Source organism: Chenopodium album, chromosome 9 (assembly GCF_948465745.1).
Source record: "Chenopodium album chromosome 9, dcCheAlbu1.1, whole genome shotgun sequence".
In the NCBI taxonomy this organism is placed as follows: Eukaryota; Viridiplantae; Streptophyta; class Magnoliopsida; order Caryophyllales; family Amaranthaceae; genus Chenopodium; species Chenopodium album.
Genome location: NC_137842.1, coordinates 36528035 through 36547273, shown reverse-complemented (window position 1 = coordinate 36547273; position 19239 = coordinate 36528035). Strand labels below are relative to the sequence as shown.

The 19239-nt window shown below is 40.3% G+C and overlaps 1 non-coding gene across 1 annotated transcript; it reads left to right on the top strand.

The window, feature by feature from the left end:
- Nucleotides 1-8154: 8154 nt before the first annotated feature.
- On the top strand, nucleotides 8155-8260 carry LOC145561055 (small nucleolar RNA R71). Its single transcript, XR_014093639.1, has one exon. It is a non-coding gene; the product is annotated as a small nucleolar RNA R71 (small nucleolar RNA).
- The last annotated feature ends 10979 nt before the right edge of the window (nucleotides 8261-19239 follow it).

Sequence of the window (19239 nt, the reverse complement as noted above, 5' to 3'; positions counted from 1 at the left end):
TCGCGTAGTACCCCCATTGCTCAATGGAAGCTTGATTGTCTCGACGGATATCATCGAGGGTACTACGAAGGGCATTGAAATCAAAAGGAGGAATGGAAAAAGAAGAAGATGCCTCACCTCCCCCGCTAAGGAGGGAATGATTTGCTCCTGATGGAGGACCGGCGGAGGTTGAGGAACTCCACCCCGGGCTCTAGTTCGCCTCAGCTCATTGGGGATGTTTTGCTGAGGGATCTTCCGTTTGAGAGGTGCGGAGTGGTCCACCGTAGTGAGGTCGGGGTCCGGGAGGACACACCATTCGATCTCCCTATCGACCAAGAGGATGAATTGGCGCTTGCTATTAGTGTAGTTGAGGAAGAGGCTATGACGGAGGGCGCTTATGGAAAGAGCATAGGGAGGGAAATCGTCGGTAAGCTCTTCTCGGGTTTGGTGCACGGGTGGGAGCAATTCAATTTGATCTTTCGATGCTCCATTCTTCAAAGAAAGAGCAATGATGGTAATCATGCCACCCATAAAGATCTCATCACCGAGACGGTTATCCCTAGTATCCAAGAGCAGTTGGATGTAGGTGGAGGAGCATTGAAATTTGAGCCGTTGAGGATTATCGGCCAAGAATAGGCAAGCAACCTCGTCTTTTACCATGGAGCCGAGGTTGGCTTTGAAGAACGCGACATATTGGAGAAGCCGTACAAAATACCTTAAGGCTATATGAATGATATTGTTGACCTTTGAGGTATTGGTTTGGAACCTATCCTTGTTTGTGATACTCCTCCACCACTCTTGCTCGTTGTAAGGAATGCGATGAGAGGAGGTCATTTAAGACGGGTGATCAAGGCCGGTGGCATGCCAAAAGAAGATCGCATTTAGATCACTTTCCGTTAAAGAGTGATCCTCGTTGAACATTCTGAAGTGAATCATGAGTTGAGGATCCTCATCGACATCTTCCGGCTCAAAAACTTCCTTGCGAAGAGAGGCAAGGAATTCCAAAGTCACACGCTCGTAAGTGTGAGCGTGGAGGTGAATGAAGTCACCCCATCCAAAGTTTTGAGCCAACCTTACCACCTTATCCAATATTCCCAGCTTCCTCAAAGTTTGGGGGCAAAAGAATCTTGTAGATCGAATCGGACGCTTGACGAGTGACTCATAGATGGGCCTAAATTGCTCGTCCGAAGCAATAATGCCATGATCATTGATGCCGGGAGGAGGTGGGAATTGTGGCCCTTAAGATTCTCCCTCTCTTCCTCTTTGACTTTCCTTTTCCCTTGCCGAACATTTTGATTCTACAAATTCACCAAGAGCATATCATTAGAACAAATTGATAATAAATGACATAAGAAGCCATGTAGCTAGCCAAGGTAAAAGTGTATGCATGAGAGTATACAATTCAAGGCATGCATGAATACATTTGAACCAAGGTTTGAATAAGAATTCCTATGTCATTCCTATATTAGTCCTAACAAAGTCTAGGTGAAATTGGGCATGATGTCCCCTAATTTTCATGATATCCATTCATCAAACCATCAAAATCAAACCAAAACAATGAATAACAATCTCCAACAACATCCAACTCATGCATTTCTCAATCATAAAATGGTAACATGAACACCCTAGTATGAAATCAACAATCTTAAGCAAAGACATTGAGATCAAAATAAAACCAAGGCAAACATGCATAATCATCATAACAACATGTTCTACTATCAACAACCAATCAATTGCAACAAGTCAATCCAAAGAACCACATGAATCAAACAAGTTATTACTAACAATTTCAAGAATACCAGAATTCATACTTAAATATGTAAAACATGGTAAAACTATGAGAAATAAAAGAAATAAACTTGCAAAAGCTAGGAAAAACATTCCACAATTTATTGGAAGGAAGTAAAAACCCAAAAACACCAAAGCACTTAAACCCTTGAAATTGGGGAAAATGAAAAGATGGGTTTTTTGTGAGGAATTTTTGGTGGAGATTGTAGAAATTAAGTAGAGGATGGAAAATAAGTGAGAAAGGGTGAAGATTGGAGTGATTTTGATGGAGATTTGAGGTTGTAAGGGGAGGTGTAATGGAGGTTTAGAGTGAGAAGGAGAAGAAAGGGGTAGGTGACGAAAATGGGAGTGGGTCACGAAAATTCAGCAGCATAAAAATATGGCAGCAGCAAAAAAAATTTTCAAATCTGAAGAGAGGTTCGGCCGAACCAAGGGTATGTTCGGTCGAACCACAGTGAAAGTTCGGTCGAACTCCCCTTTGGTTCGGTCGAACCATGGCCAAAACTTAATTTTCTGAAATCCGGGCAGAATGTTCCAGCAAATTCGCAAAAATAGAGGAGTGAACGAACTTGGAGAGAGTTCGGTCGAACTACAGAGCATGTTCGGTCGAACCTCCCAGGGGTTCGGTCGAACCTATGCTGAAACTTCAAGTTTGCAAATTCTGGCAGAATGTTGCTGAAATTTTCTAAAAATTGAGGAGTGACCGAACTCAGGAAAGTTCGGCCGCACTATAGTATAAATTCGGTCGAACCATACTTAGGCTCGGTCGAACCTTCTGCCATAATGCAAAATTTATGTTCTTGGCAAAATGTTGCCATAAATCCTTGAAAATGCTGTAGTGGCCAAACATAAAGTGGTTCGGCCAAACTCCCATAAAGAATCACGCAAGTAAAAATAGTCCTTAACACACAACTAAACACCATACAATCATGCTAGATGCAAAGCATATAAAAAACCCAAGCACAATCAAAACTCAAAAATCCCAACAATCCAAAGTTGTAGATGGAAAAATAGAAGGAAGATGAAAATAAAAAGTAGATAAGGGTTAGAAACTCGGGTTGCCTCCCGGAAGCGCTTTTGGTTAACGTCCTTAGCTCGACGTTCCTTGAGTTGATCAAGGAGGGTCAAATTGACAATGCACATCAAGAAGTGTCACATAAATCGGTTCATCACTTGGGAATCCTACAAAATAGGGCTTGAGACGGTGACCGTTGACTTTGAAAGGAGAGTGGCCGTCTTGGGAGATTTCGTAGGCTCCATATGGAAACACTTCCGTGACAATGTACGGCCCACTCCACCTTGACCTAAGTTTGCCTGGAAAAAGCTTCAAGCGGGAGTTGAATAGGAGGACTTTTTGGCCTTTGACAAATTCCTTCTTGACAATTTGAGCATCGTGTCAAGCCTTAGTCCGCGCCTTATACATGCTTGCGCTATCGTAGTCATTCATCCTCAACTCCTCTAACTCATGTAGCTCTAGAAGCCTTTGCTCACCCGCACTATGGAGATCAAAGTTGATTTGCTTGATTGCCCAATGCGTTCGATGCTCCATCTCCACGGGCAAATGACAATTTTTTCCATAGACAAGCTTGTAGGGAGTGGTCCCTATTGGAGTTTTGAAGGCGTTCCTATAAGCCCATAGTGAATCAATGAGTTTGGAGGACCAATCCTTCCTTGTCCTAGCAACCGTCTTCTCCAAAATCACCTTGAGCTCTCTATTGGTGACCTCCGCTTGACCACTCGTTTGAGGGTGGTAAGCAAGCCCTCGCTTATGAGACACCCCATACTTATCAAGTAGTCGAACGAAGGTGTGGTGCTTGAAATGCGATCCCCCATCACTAATTATTGCTCTTGGAACACCAAATCTCGGGAAGATCACTTTCTTAAAAAGATTGACCACCACCTTAGAGTCATTCGTTGGAGAAGCCACGGCCTCCGCCCACTTAGACACATAGTCAATGACAACCAAAATATACTTGTTCCCATGTGAAGAAATGAAAGAGCCCATGAAGTCTATAGCCCACACATCAAAAACTTCAAGTTCAAGGATGGGGTTTTGCGGCATTTCATCCCTTCTAGAAATATTCTCCATCCGTTGACATCTATCACAAGTCTTGACAAATATCCAAGCATCCTTGAATAGAGAAGGCCAAAAGAGCATAGATTGAAGGACCTTTGAGGCGGTCTTTTGAGCACTCATATGCCCAACACAAGGAGAAGAGTGGCACATATGGTGAACACTTTGAACCTCGTCGTTGGGGACGCATCTCCTCAACAAACCATCGACCCCTCTTTTCAATAAAATGGGATCATCCCAAATGTATCTCTTGGCCTCGTGCTTGAGTTTTCGACGTTGTTGCGAAGTGAAATCCGGCGGTATGGCACTACAAGCTAAGTAATTCACAATATCCGCATACCACGGCTCCGATTTCACTTCAAGGACATATAGCACATCATCTCTTAGAGCGTCCTCTATTGGCAATCCATCATCTTCAAACCTTGCATCGCCCAACCTTGAGAGGTGATCCGCCACCACATTCTCGGCTCCCTTCTTGTCTCTCATCTCATAATCGAAGTCCTGGAGGACTAAAACCCATCTCAACAACCTTGGTTTAGCTTCCTTCTTCCCTATCAAATATTTGAGAGCCGAGTGGTCGGTATACACAATTGTCTTAGAACCAATGAGGTAGGTTCTAAACTTCTCGAATAAATGGATAACCGCTAGGAACTCCTTCTCGGTAGTTGTGTAGTTTCGTTGGGCATCATTGAGAGTTTTAGACAAATAATGTATGACATGAAGTTTCCCATCCTTTCGTTGTCCAAGAACCGATCCAATGGCCTCGTCGCTTGCATCGCACATGAGCTCAAATGAAAGAGACCAATCCGGACCTTGGACAATTGGAGCGGTGCAAAGGGCTTCTTTCAACCTACAAAAGGACTTATGACAAGCATCATCAAACAAAAACTCCTTATCTTGTTGCAATAGGGATGTAAGAGGCTTAGCGATCATTGAAAAATCTTTTATAAAGCGCCTATAGAACCCGGCATGGCCAAGAAAAGACCTCACTTCCCTCACGTTGGTGGGAGGAGGATGGTTTTTGATGACCTCAACCTTGGCTCTATCAACCTCAATGCCGGCATGGGAAATTTTGTGCCCAAGAATAATCCCATTTTCCACCATAAAGTGGCACTTTTCCCAATTCAACACGAGGTTAGCCCTCTCACACCTTTCTAAGCAACGAGATAAATTAGATAGACAATCTTCATAGGTGGCTCCTCCAACGGAGAAGTAATCCATGAAGACTTCTATCTCATCCTCATTCATATCACTAAAAATGGACATCATGCAACGTTGGAATGTTGCGGGGGCATTACAAAGCCCGAAAGGCATCCTACGATACGCATAAGTACCGTAGGGGCATGTGAAAGTCGTCTTCTCTTGATCCTTGGGGTCAATCGGGATATTGAAAAATCTCGAGTAACCATCAAGGAAACAATAGAAGGAATGCTTTGTAAGCCTTTCAAACATTTGATCAATGAACGGTAGTGGAAAATGATCTTTGCATGTACTTGTGTTAAGTTGGCGATAGTCAATACACATGCGCCAACCGGTAACAAGTCTAGTGGGTACTAGTTGATCATGATCATTTTTCACTACCGTCATGCCCCCTTTCTTAGGCACAACTTGCACGGGAGATACCCAATCACTATGAGCAATTGGGTAAATAATTCCCGCATCAAGAAGCTTAGCCACTTTCTTCCGCACAACCTCTTGCATGGAAGGGTTAAGCTTTCTTTGCCTTTACCTAAGGGGTTTGGCATCTCCCTCTAGATCAATTTTGTGCATACATAAAGATGGACTAATACCTTTGATATCATCAATGGTATAACCCAAAGCTTTCTTGTGTTTTCTCAAAACATTGATCAAGAGGGAGGTTTGCTCCTCCGTTAGGTTAGAATTTACAATCACGGGGAAAGACTCATCGGGACCAAGAAATGCATACCTCAAGCCCAAAGGTAGAGGTTTCAAGTCTACCTTTTGTGCTCCCCTACCATTGGGGCTCTCTTCTCTTTCTTCAACTTGAAAGAGGTCATGAATGTAAGGAGCCTCTTCTTTCATGCTCGCGCCCTTGCACTCCTTCTTTCTTTCCTCAAGCAAATCCTCATTGAATTGTATGTCTTCTTTGTGAGTACCTATCTTTGATTCATTCAACAACACACTTTCAAGAGGATCATTAGTAGCATGCCAGAGGGAGCGAGAAAATTCATTAAGAATGGTATCAAGAACATCTACCCTAAAGCATTCACCACTTGAGGAGGGTTGTTGCATGACATTATTCAAATCAAACTCAATAGAATCATTGTCAATTTTCAAGGATATCTTCCCCTCCTTCACATTGATGATAGCTCTAGAAGTAGCTAGAAATGGCCTACCCAAAATTATAGGAATCCTCTCATCCTCATCCATCTCTAGGACATAGAAATCCACGGGGAATGTGAACTTTCCTACCCTAAGGGGAATGTCCTCAACTTTGCCCATGGGGAACTTAACGGAACGGTCCGCTAGTTGGAGAGTAATGTTACTGGGAGAGAGTGTTCCTACACTAAGCTTTTGGTAGACGGAATAGGGCATGAGACTCACACTTGCTCCTAAATCACACAAGGCTTTATCAAATTCAATGCCATTGATAGAACAAGGGATGGAAAAGTTACCCGTATCTTTCAATTTGGTAGGTAGTTTGTTGGAAAGAATTGAACTACAATTGGCGGTCAAACTCACCGTCTCACACTCCCTTATCCCACTCAAAAGATCTTTCAAAAATTTGGAATAATGGGGCATTTGCTTCATAGCATCAACAAAAGGGACGGAAATATGCAAATTCTTAATGACTTCAAAAAACTTCCCAAATTGGGCATCAAGTTTAGCTCTCACAAATCGTTGTGGAAAGGGTAGCTTCTCCTCTCTAGGTTGGCGATTTAGGGGCAAGGGGTGGCTTCTTTTTCCTTGGGCACCTCAACATGTTTTTCCTTTTCAACACTCAATGGCTCATTGGGTTTTTCACCCTCATTCTCTAACTCCACCTCTTCTTGGGGTTCTTCCTCAATTAAAGGGTCACTCCCTACTACCTTCCCACTCCTAGTTGTCACGGCATACAAAGGTTTTGGGTTGACTCCTTGACTTGGGATGTGATAAGAAGAAGAAGAAGAAGAAGAAGAAGAAGAAGAAGAAGAAGAAGAAGAAGAAGAAGAAGAAGAAGAAGAAGAAGAAGAAGAAGAAGAAGAAGAAGAAGAAGAAGAAGAAGAAGAACAAGAAGAAGAAGAAGAAGAAGAAGAAGAAGTAGGGGATGAATTAGATGCAAGTTGAGCAATTTGGATCTCAAGCATTTTCATATGAGCATTGGTTCGTTTTTGGGCCTCTTCATCTTTTGATTCTCCTCACGCATTTTTAAAAGAGCATCTAATTTAGCCATCAGGGGATCTATTGGAGGGGCTTCAAGTTGAAGAGGTTGTTGAGGTGGAGGAAGTTGGGGTTGATGAAAACCCGGAGGCCTATTAGTTTGGGCATAGTTAGAAAAAAATTGGCCCCTATTGCCTCCGGTGCCTTGGTTAGGAACATTTCTTTGTTGATTATTTTTCATGTTACCTTAGTCACAAAAATTTTGGTTTTGATGGTCATGGTATCAGGAATTAGGTTGTTGGTTTTGATTACCATACCCCCTTTGGTTAGAGTAGCCTCTTCCATTAAAATTGGAAGGGCCTCCCCCACCATGGTATTGGTTATCATAACCACCACCACTTTGGTTCCAACCACGGTTTCCACCTTGATTCCAATTCCCCATTTGATTGGAGTTTGGCGTCAAGTTTCCTACATTTCCCATTCTAGGAGCAAAATTCATAGCATTGACATTTTCCATATTACCATCATGTTCATGGGAAGGGGGTTGAACTTCACAAGCATATACACAATGAGAGGTATTATGATCATAGGTTTCACAATTAGAACAAAACAAGCATCCTTGGGGCATTGTATTGTAAGAAGAGGGGGAGGAAGTATCCATACCATTGCCTCCCTTGGTTTAAGGGGAGGTATTACCATGAGGGTTGGACCTTTCTTTCATTAATTCATCCATTTGCTTGGTCATTTTGGAGATTTGGGTAGAAAGGTTGTTGATTGCGTTGGCATGCTCCAATGCATAAACACCCTTGCTAGAAGTAGCATCCCTTTCTCCTTCATACCAATCATCATAGTGCTTTGCGGCCTCCTCTATAATACACTCCACTTCATGCTTTCCTTTGTTCATGATTAGACCACCGGCCGCGGCGTCTAGGATTTTTTTTCCTTGAGGTGTGAGACCTCCATAGAAAGTGTGAATGTGTTGATACTTGGGTATCCCATGATGTGGGCATTGACGTTGAAGCTCTTTGTATCGTTCCCATGCCGCACTTAGAGACTCACCACTCTTTTGGCGAAAACCTTGAATCAAAGACCGAGCCTCGACGGTCTTCCTATGGTTATAAAGCCTCCTCAAGAAAGCTGTAGTCACTTGGTCCCATGTTGTGAGAGAATTAAGGGGCATCTCCTTCTCTAGCCATTCTGGACCTCTCCCAATTAGCGAAAATGGAAACATTTTGAGGCGAATATATTCTTGAGTCACTCCATTGGCCTTTATTGTGACACAATATTTCTCAAACTCTTTTAGGTGCTCATGAGGACTCTCAAACTTTCCACCAAGGAATTTTTTCCTCTCAATCAAGGCAATCAAATTAGGCTTGATCTCGAAATTGTTGGCTTGAGTAGTAGGAGTTAGGATCCCACTTTGCGCTCTAAAAGCTTCGGGGGCCCCAAGACGACTCAAAGGCGTATTCTCTCCCATTATAGAACCTTCTTCACTCTTAAACTTATAGGTTGAGAAAGGGTTGATTTCTGAACTCGAAGATGATTTAGGGCTATCTAAATCTTCACTTGAGGGTGAAGAGGGTGGAGTGTCTTCTAATTCTCTTACTCCTCTCGTTGGAGTGTGGGAATTTCTACTCCTTGCTCTTGCTTCTCTTCGAAGTAGGGACAAAGACCTCTCTAGCTCTGGATCGATGGGAATCAAAGATCTTGAGCGGGTTCGTCCTCTGTTCATACAACAAAGCTAAGAAGAACGTAAGCACTGACAAGTAACAAAAGTAGCAAACACTAAAAAATAAAGATGAGATAGTCTCAAACAAGCAATGAAATAGCAATGGAAGTCGTCTCCCCGGCAACGGCGCCAATTTGACAAGGCAATAATCGTGTCGTTGAGCGGCTACACCTAAACAAATAAATTTATAACACTCTACTGACCTAATACGTGTATAGGGTAAATAGAGGGGTCGAACCACAGGGAGAAATGCTTAAGCACTGCATTCATTACCTAGGGTCTAAGCTATCTCGGAACAAGAAGTGAATAACTAAAAGGTTAAACTAAGAACTAAAAGCATTAAAATTAATATAGCTAGGCACCAAGGGAAATGGGTAGGTGAATTTGACGCTTGATCATGCAATAACAAAGTATCTTATCAATGGTAAACTAAACATGCATGAATACCGAAGTAAAGGGGTCCAATCTAACCGCCTTCCGGGATTAATTGGTTTCTCCTAACATAGCCTCTATGTTTCCACATTAGAACCATATATTAGAAGGTGCAAACAAAGAATTATCGATAGTAATGAATCTCAACTAAGTCAACTTCCGTTACTTGTTAGTAAAGACTCATCTTTGATCAACTAACAATGTGCACTTGCAAGAAAGACCAAAGAATATCAAGCATGCAAAGACTTTAATCACCATTGACATAAACCCAACATTAAAAGCATCAACAATTAGCAACTACACCATCCCCACACCCTTGGCTAGGTGACTACTCACAAATCATGTTGAAAACAATATCAATCATCAAATCAATAAGCATCAACATGATTAATAAGCAAAGACGAAAAATCAAAGCAAATAAGCAAAATCAAAAACAAAGGTAAAGAGAAAGAGTAAGAGATTGCTCATTAATTGAATATGAAGGTCTACAAAGGATTGAACAAACTCCTTCTTCAAAATCCAAGTTCATCAATGAAGAAAACCACACTTTCTCTCTCTACCAATGAAGACTAATAGTGTTTCTCTCTCCAGATTAAGCTCAAATGTAGAAAAATTAAAACTAAGTTAATATAATCTCCCAAAACGTTCTAAGATGGGACTTATATAGTCCGTACAGAGCCAGCTGATAAAAGGAGAGGTCCGACCGAACAATGGGAAGGTTCAGCCGGACTACAGGGTAGGTTCGGCCGGACTACAGTGTAGGTTCGGCCGAACCATGGGTAGGTTCGGTCGAACCTCCCTGATCCTGGTCTGGTCGAACTCCTGTGGTTCGGCCACTCCTGCAAAACTGCCAAATTTCATCTTGTCCCTGCCTCAACGTTCGGCCAAACCACTGAGCAGGTTCGGCCACACCTTCAGGAGGTTCGACCGAACCTCTTCTGAATCATGCTTCCTCCAGCTTCCCTTGAGCTTAGCTTCCTCCTCTTGAAAATCCCGATGTTTCCTACAAAGCATAAGCATGAAAATCACAATAAGAACAAAGCGAGAAGACTAAGAAAAAGGGAAGATAAAGGAGAAAGAAAAGAGGAAGCAAAACTAAGTAAAAATGATTAGAAAAAGGGACAAACAAGTGCAAATGAGGGGAGAACCCTTAGAGAAAAAGGATAAAAGAGTGGCATAAATGCCACTCATCACTCATTAATGGGATAGGAAGAAGAAGGATGGTCGCTCTTCTTTCCTCTCGCACTATTATCTTTCTGAAGGTCATCTTCAATATCAATGCCTATATTGTAGACACCCTTGAAAGTATTCAAGTTGTGTTGGTACTTTAAGTGCTTTGAATACTTCCCTTGGAGATTCTTGATAAACATCCTTACAGATTCTTTTTCGGTAAGAGCCTTGACCATATTAGCGGAAGTTTCTCTCCATTTGTTGAACAAAGAAGTGAACCCTTCGTTTTCTTTTTGTGTTAACATCTCAAGTTGTCTGTGGTCTGTCTCGTCTTGGATGTTGCACTTATATCTATCTATGAAAGCGTTTGTTATCGACTCCCAAGAAGAGGTATTCTCTTTCTCAAGGGAAAAGAACCATTGTTGACAAACGGTTTCGAGAGATAGTGGAAACAGAGAGGGGAAAACCTTCTTATTGATACCCTTAATGCTCATTATAGTTTCAAAAGCCCTTAGATGAAAGTAAGGGTTATCTGTTGCCTTGAATTTAGGGATGTCAGTGGCGTTGAATTTATGTGGAAGAAGTTCCCTGTCCAGCGAGACCCCTTGTGAACTAATGCCCTGAAATTTATAGTCACTAGATAGCTTGCTCAAACTTTCTTGCATGAGGGTCATTTGTTGTTGCTTCACAAGATCATCAATCTTGAGTGTGAGTAGCCTCAGTGTCTCAGACACGGTGACCAATTGGTTCCTTAGCTCATTGACTTCTTATTGAGTTGCCATTATCCTTTTAGCCTTCCTCTTTTGACGAATCATTTTATCAAAAAGTGAGACTTGAATAATGAGGTTGTCCTTGATTAATCGCTCTTCTCTCCTCGACCAAGTACTGTGGAAAAGGAATTTGGGGATATTCATTGTTATTTATTTGACTCAAACTTTATTCAACATCCAATGGATGGAGGAAGTGAAGAAAGATTGGAATAGAATGTGAAGAAGAATGATGGAGATGGAGGGATATGAAGAATAAGGAATAGAGTGTACCCCCAACTCAAATGACAGAAAGACCGATCCATGCTTGAACCTAAGACATGGTCATGGTGATGTGTACTCAAAGTGTGTGCTAAGACTAGTGAGTGTAGGTGATATGTTAAGACTCGTGTCATGACCATGTAGCTAGACTATGTGACTAAACTCGATTAATGACTCAACCAAGTACTATTGATAGCGAATATTAACCGAATTAATTATCAAACAGGTTAAATAGACACTAGGTGATGACTCCACCAATAATCTAAGCTGTCGGCCAAACGACAGGACTGGCGTCACACTGTGTAGCTTTGCGCCAAACGGCAGAAATGTTGCCAGGCGCCACACTCCATAGGGTGGCGCTACAGTCCAAATTTTGCCGCCAATGGTGGAGCTTCAATCTGAGACAGTTTTCGGTGTTATTAATCAACTAGGGTATGCCTAAAGTCGTACTAGGTCAATTCTGATTAAAATATTAGACTTTATTGACTCAAATTAATTAATTAATTAGGCAAAGTTCTTTAAGTCATTAATTTATTTAATCTCAACACAAGTCAACAAACGTTTAAGAGAAACATAGAATATATGCACGACAAATAATGCACAATTAGTCAAGTAGGCACAATATAATGCTATGAGTTTGCAACCTAACCATGGCTCTAATTCTCTAAAGTTCGGGATATGGTTTAGTCAATAGAGGGTCCATGGTTAATTGTCCGGATGCACCGCACGGAAGCCTAACCGTGAAGGGTTAGCGCGAGTGGATGGGACACCGCGAGTTTTAGAAAAAGACTCGCTTCCATGGTTTTGTGAATTCAACATTCTCGGATGTACCCTTTGTTACACGGAGCGTTCAATCAGGTAGATGGAGCTTGAATTCCCAGAGGGTTATGTCCATATGTAGAACACATATGGGTTTCAGAAAAGTGAGAAAAAATTCAATCAAGAAGTAGGATCGAGCAAACAATACGAAAAACCGGTCGAAATTAGAACACATATTTTTGGCTCGGTATTGGGGGAAATTGGCGCCAGCAATCAGAGACTGGCGCCTGGATATAGCTGTAGCGCCTGGCGCCAATGCTGGCGTCTGGCGCTACAGTTAAATGCCTGGCGCCAATGCTCTGGTCATTGGCGCTACTTCACACATGCCTCAGCAGCTTTCTGTGCTCGATAAAATTTTCCAGTTTCGCGCGGTGTTATTTCGGTCTTAATTGTAAAAGATATTTCTCAAATTTCCTACGTGTAAAAAACTCATTACGGATGGTCTTTCCAATGAGATCTTTTTGATGCATAAGACAATAAATATTAATCAAAATTACGCACATGAAATACTTAGAACGTTTCGAGTCTCATCCACTCATTCTAAATCATTGCCGAAACAAATTCAGGAATTGAAATAGAAATCCTCCCCAGTGGAGTCGCCAAAAACTGTAGGTAATAATTTCAAGCGTTAAACCCCTAGCTTGAACCCCACTGTGATCATACATTAAAGTACAGTGGCGTCCAAAAGGGAAGAAGATAGAGCAAAAGAGTCGCCAACAAGTTTTAGGAACTTGTAAACCGTTCACGAGGTGAAGGTTACACCTATTAACGATCCAAGAGATCGTCAACTCCATAAGGTCTAGAACCAAATAAGGGTTCGGGGATGAAGGTACAAATCCAACCTAAAAGAGATTGAACCTGCCCTAATAATAGGCCTCTAATTTATTCAAATCGTATTCATGTGCGCTTTCTGACTAACATGCAATCAATAGGATTAACCCTAAACCTGTTAATCTATGTTGGTTGAATAATAATGCAAAAATAAATCTAATATTGGCGATCACTTGAATTATAATCAAATTAACCCTAACAAGATTATCAAATATCTTATTAAGTGTGATTACAAGTACAAATTCCCTTTAAACATACATAAAAGGTGTTATCAAGCAATAAGAATAAATATAATCATCAAGCAACATAATAATAAAATAAATATCATAATCAAAACAATTATATTAATCGTAATAAAAATCATGTTCATAATAATAATAATTATAGCAATAATAAAATTATAATCATAAATTATGTTAAAGCATAATAAAAGTAGCAAGATCCTAGGCATGATACTAACTAGATTAATAACAAACCCTAGCATGTCACTAAGCAATAAAAATCAAATCTTTAACCCTAACATGATACTAACTTGAATAAATATTAGGAAGAACATAGGAAGCATCGTAACAATCATATTTAATATTAAAATTACCCTAGACATGATACTAGGAATATCATAATAACAATTTAAAATGATTTCTACATCATAACATCAATTAAAACCATTAAATAACTTACTTTGATGCCTCGTACCTCTTTCTAATAACAAAATACACACGTTAGTAACTTCAAGGAAAATAATAAACAACAATTAAATTAAATAATTGAAATAGAGATTTGGGACCAAACCCTCAAAAATTAAACCTTTCACGTCTAAGGCGAAGGCAACTTCGAATATGGCTAGATGTTTCTAGATCTTCTGAATGCGGAATTTTGTATGTAAAAGCAAGTTTAGAAAAAAGAAAGAGAAAAAGATGAATGAATGTTTAAGGAAATCTTGATGAGAACTAGCGAATGATTAAACAGAATGAGAGAGAATTGAAAACTGGTTGTAGGTGAATGAAAACGAATGTTGATGAGAATTGGTAAATGAAAACGGAGTTTTTAATATGTTATGTTTAGAGAAAATCAGGGAAAAAGATAAAATTAACAAAACAGAGAATTGGCTCAACTGAAACAGAGCTGGCGCCAACGCCAGCTATTGGCGCCAGGCGCCAATGCTTAGCGCAAGGCGCCAGGCTTAGCGCCAGGCGCCAATGCCTGGCGTTTGGCGCGAACCCTGTTTTTGACGCTTTTTCTCAAATCATATAAATTTTTCCGTATAGGAGGATAAAATCGTATCTTTTCCTCAAAAATGCTCTTTGATTTTAATTAAAAATCTGAAAAGTCAATAAAAGTCAATTTATCAATGCTAATTGAATTAGGAATGAAAAGAACCTTCTAGAAGAATCTAGAAGACTAAATCCATTCCTAATTGCATTAGGAATGATAAATCATATTAGGCCCTCCCCTATATCATTGGGCCGCATATAAGGCTAAAACCGGCCCAGTTCAGTAATTTGGCCATAACTTCCTCAATATTCATCGGAATTGGGCTTATAATATATCGTTGGAAAGCTCTTGTCAAGCCCTATCCAACTACACTATTATTGGACCCATATCATGGACAACCAAACTGGATTGGCTATTTTCTTAAAATAAGTTTTCAAAAACAGAGAGAAGAGAAAAGAAATTAAAATTATCCGCAACACTAGACTTTCCACACTTTCGCTTCATTCGATTATGATTCGACGCGAAAGGTACTCATCATTGGGTTTGGTTTTGGGAAGACACAAATGGGTGTCTACAGTAATCATAGAGAAATCAAAAGGGGTAACCATCATCTCTCCCCATGGAAAGTGGAAAGTGTTGGTGGAATCCCACCAAAAACTCCAGCAATCCACGAAGGAAAGCTGACGACGCAGGCTGACTTGATAAATCCCGAAGAGCCACCAGCTAGGGGCTGATCCCTGAAAGATCCACAATCTCCTTTGTTACCTCGGGCAAACACGCAAAACGGGCTCGCAGGTCACAAGAGCCGTATAGACGCATGCAAGGCTCACTCTAACGAAAAATAAAAAATTATGAAAAAGAAAAAAACAGTTATGGTTTAAAAATGAGAAACGAAAAAAAAGGAAAAACGAAGGCGCAAAGAACTCACGATGTCGCGCCACCCTCTAATCGAGTTATGATGGTTTGGGTCCTACTTAAGGACCTAGGGTCCTAGTTGGGAGGAGCCTCCCAATCCACATTCTTCTAGCGACATCAATCGGCTGCGACGCGTCGCTCCTAAACCTCCCCACGAGGACGGGTCACCCTCTTTTGAGGTCAGACCGTCTCGTCAGGACCCTCTAGAATCTCCTCGGCATTGACGAATGGAGGTGGGTCCATGCTATGATTGGATAAGGTTTCTTTATTAGATTATTTTATTTCTAAAACTAAGCTAATATACGTGTCGAATGCCACCCATACTTGGGGGTTACGATACCTGTAGTTAAACTCAGTAAATGGGGGCTTCTAACACCCACAAAAGCAATCATATGCCAGTTTAAACTAAGCATTCAAAGGATTGTATTTAAAAATATCAAAGAATCAACTACTCCTAGACGAATAACAGTAATACAAACATGGTTATTTTATACCAAACAATTTTGAGGTTTAAACATGGCAAAAAAAAAAATAAAATAAAAAAAACGAGCTAAGAGTATGCTTCATGCCATTTTTCAAAAATTCAAAGTTTACAAAATGTGAATTATGATAGTAATACTAGTTCCAATACTATAATCTACTTCATAATAAGAAATTGTAACCAAATTGAGCAAGAAAAAGCAATGGATTCGAGCAAAATTCGAAGAAAAACAACAAGAACGAACATAAACAAAGAAATGCCCATATAAGGTTCAATACTTAACCATTTTTCATGAAATTTGCTGCAAAACACTCCTTAAATATGGAATAACAACATGGAACAAACAATTTTGAGAATTATGGACCGAATAAAAAAACCCAAATTCAAAATTTAGGGTTTAACGATTCAAAAACTACCCAAATTCAGCCAAAAACGAACGAAATTTAGTAAAAAAACTTACACTGGATTATGGCAAAAATGAATACGAGACGAGATCTACTTCCTTTAGCTTCAAAAATCACAAAAATCAAGCTTTCTAGAAAGAGAAGGGTCGAAAATGGTGACGGAAGAAGAGAGAGAACGCGAACTGAAAATCGCGCTCAGAGATTTCTTTTTGATGATTTAAATGTCGAGCGCAACTGAATCAGTAGCACATGACAGACCAACGCAACTCAGAAAGATGCATGCGCCTGGCCAGCGTGACCTACGGAGTTGCGCGCGGATATTCGTCATTAAAATAACCGGTATCCAGATTTTTATCTATTTGATCATTTTTCAACGGTTTTTTCTAGTTATTAGACGTAATGGCCCACAAAGTATCAAAATCTTTTAATTGCTTTACATTTTGTAGTTTATTTTCTTCTTTGTTAGTTTTATGCATTATTCTACAGGAACACCGTGCTTTGTGGCTTCCCTAAGCATAAATTTTGAACGTTTTTCGTAAATGTGTCTTAAGACGTTCCGTAGTGGTGCTTTACGTAAAAGCTCCCATAGACAGGCTTTTCATTTTACTATAAAGACGTTATAAATGTCCGAATTTTCTTCTTTTTTCACGTCCAAAGCAAAAAGGAAGGTGTTATCATGCAGCGTAAAAATGCAAGGCGTATTGTACAACATAAAATTGTATGGCGTAGGTGTTGCGTAAAATTTCACTTCAGCACAAGCTCTGCGAGATCTACCTCTCGTAACTAAAAGGTAGAGAATTACTTTACTTTAGCCGTTAGATCACGAGTCGACAAGCGCGCCGAACCATCAAGATTAGACACTTCTTGATTGGAAGCAAATATGGTAGTTAGTAAGCTTACTGGCTTACCAGACAGTTAGGGTGTCCGTCCACCCCCTGTATAAAGAGCGACGAGACGAGGTCACACACATGTAGTCACGTGCCTCCAGTCGTGAGACACGTGTACTCATCTTGTGGACAAAACTGCTGAGAGAGTTGCTGACTTTCTTCTCTCTCACTGGATTTGAATATGTGCCTCCAGTCCTGAGACATGTATTTCTATCTTGGGGACATCCAGTTTGAATACCGATGTGTAGGCGTCGTTTGAAGTGCGCCTACGTTAAAGCATGTGTGAATATTGACAAGGGAAATAAACGCGTCGTCAATTGTCTATCCCTAGATCAAATACAATTTATACAACCTAAACAAACCTAATACGAGTATAAGGCAAGCATAGGGGTCGAACCACAGAGAACTTATAAACACCACCAAATGTTATCGACATTTAAGCTAGTCCGGAATAAGAGATAAATAAACTAAAGTCTAAAGATGCTAAAACAAGAAATAAAACATTAAGGGAAATGGTTTAGGTATAGCATTCACTAGAACATAAACAAAGGCATAGAAATTGAATTAATTATGAACTAAACATGCTCGAATATCGAAGTAAAGGGTCCAATCTAACCGCCTTCCGGGGTCAATTGGCTTCTCCTAATATAGCCTATACATTTCCACATTAGAACCATATACTAGGAGGTACTATTAAATAACAATCGATAGTAATGAACCTTAACTAAGTCAACTTTCGTTTCTTGTTAGCAAAGATTCACCTTTAATCAACCAACAATGTGCACTTGCAAGAAGATTAAAGAATATCAAGCAAATAAAGACTTTAATCACAAATCAATCAATTCTAAACACTAGAACATGCTCCAGATCCAACTACACCACAACCATCCCCTTAATGGGGAAATTACTCACTAACCATTCTAATAACAAGATTATTAACAAAAAATCAAGAATAAACATGATTAACAAGCAATACCGACAACTAAAATAATAATCAAAATAAAGCAAATAAAAATAAAGGAGAAAGAGTTAGAGATTCTCATTGATTGAATGTGAAAATCTACAAGCAAGATGATCAATCTTCCTCTTCAATATCCAAGCTCAACAATGGTGAAACCCTTACTTTCTCTCTCTAAACTATCCTAATCCTAACCTAAACCTAGAGAGAAAAGCTCTCCTAAAAACTAATTAGAAAGTAGAATAGATGGTAATTGTCTTTCCTAATTACCCCAAAAATGGGTATTTATACTAAGCTAGGAAAAAAATAGAAAAATAAATGAAAAGAAAATAAAATAAATTAAAAAGGAAAAGTAAAATAAGAAACTAAAAATTAAAATAAAAGAAAGAAATAAGAAAAAGGGAAAAGAAAAGAAATAAATAAAGATAATAGAAAAAGAAAATATTAAAACCAAAAATCTAATTCCCACAAAAACAACAGACCCCATCTTTTTCTTCGACTTTTCTTGGCTGCTTAAACTTCATCACCACTACACACCATCATCACCGCACATCGTCATCACAAATCGAAGATCAACGGCCATCACCAAGCTTGAATTGTTTGATCTCATTAAATATCATGTGCGAGGCTCGTGAAGTGGTTCGGTCGAACCATGGGTTGGTGCGGCCAAACTACGGGGTTGGTTCGGTCGAACCATGGGTGTGTTCGACCACACCTCTTCAATTTATAGAACTTTGAAAGTCTCTGACTCGTACTTCGACCGAACTCTCAATGGTTTACCCGAACCCGATCAATTTGTGATTTACTCTAAATTGGGGATGTTGCTTGGGCGATTTGGGGTTGCAAATGGTGGCTGATTTGTTGCAATAAATTGGTGATGCGGCTGCTGTTCGAACGAAGGGGCTATTGTTGTGAAATGGTGGTGTTTGGTGGTCGATTGAAGGTGGTGGTGGCTGTTCGCAGGTGGTTGCGCGGAGTTGAGTGAGGGAGTAGAGGATTGGTTGGTGGTGGTGGTTCAAGTGCGGATGGGTTGGTAATTGGTGTGGGTTTTGGTGGACTGATTAGGTTGGTGGTTGCAGCAGGGGTGGTCGTTGGTGGTCAGGTGGTTGATTGGTTGTAGGTGGAGGTTGCTGTTGTTGCGGTGTGTGGGTGCTAGTGGTGATGTGCGTGGTTGTGATGAGGAACATGGGTGGTTGTTACGGGGGTGA